This window comes from Emys orbicularis, chromosome 5 (assembly GCF_028017835.1).
Source record: "Emys orbicularis isolate rEmyOrb1 chromosome 5, rEmyOrb1.hap1, whole genome shotgun sequence".
Classification (NCBI taxonomy): domain Eukaryota; kingdom Metazoa; phylum Chordata; order Testudines; family Emydidae; genus Emys; species Emys orbicularis.
The window spans coordinates 56,093,263-56,094,467 of record NC_088687.1 but is presented as its reverse complement, the minus strand read 5'-3'; positions in this window follow the sequence as shown (position 1 = coordinate 56,094,467).

The following is a 1,205-nucleotide window of genomic DNA, read 5'->3' as shown; positions in this document are numbered from 1 at the left end:
GGTTTGTTACAGGAGTGGGTGGGTGAGATTCTGTGGCCTGCGTTGTGCAGGAGGTCAGACTAGATGATCATAATGGTCCCTTCTGACCTTAAAGTCTCTAAGTCTATGAATCAGCACAGCCAAGGGGTCAGTATGTCACTGGGATACAGAAAGTGTCTTCAGATGTTCCTTGGAGAGGCTGGAAGTGCCCAAGAGGGACAAACTATAAGTAACATCATTAGTGATTCTCTTCTAAGGCAAAGTTCCTATTGTTGGACAAGCATAAAGGAAAAGAATCTGGATAGTGGGAAGTGCAGGTAGTCTGAGACACCTTAACCCATTTGGTAAGGATCAACTCAGCAGCTTTTTGGACAAAACAATTTACAACTCTGCAACTATGAATCAGTGTTTATGATCAGCTTATTAATAATGTAGGCCAGAGAAGCTGCAATTCAAAAAACGCTCCTACTAAACTGTAAATAATGGACAACATGAGAGTTTTAGAACCATCAGATTTTACTTCTGGAAAATCTAATAACTTTCCAAAAAAGTATTAATTTCTAATATTAACACAAAACAATTTCTAACATTGTTCTTTAACTCTTCCACAGCCTCAGAAAATTTTGTATTTAAGTTACAGTACTGCAAGGCACATACAGAACCTCCTCCTTTCAAATACAGAGCAGATATACTTCCTGAAATAATTTAAAAATCCTCAAAACAATTAGAGCTACTACAAATTTAGCAATTTCTAGTTAAAAACTTTGTTGCTACAAGACCATGCACATTTCTTGAAAATGATTTAGCAAATGTGTATAAATGACTTTTTACAGTTTTACTCAAAATGCAAATATACTGAATCTGAATAACTTCTACCCTGGAAAGTACTGTAGCAGGTCATGTTTTAAAATTTAAGTTATTGCCTTAATTATAAGGGTGCATCCTCTCTGCCACCATTAAGATTTCCAGACTTATGAAGGAAAAAATATGTATGCAATTATGCCCACCTGAAAGCATTCCACTGTTGAGTAACCATCTCTCTTTTAAAAGATTATGAATGAACTCTCTCTTCCTTTATTCAGTGGATTGGGATGGTACAAACTGATTTAACTGCATTTATTAAATTTTATGCAGCATCATTAGGGATTACATATATTTTTTTTTCCTCCTCTCTTTTTTGGCCAAGCACATCTTGCTATTAAAACAATAGGAATTTTAAGAGGTAG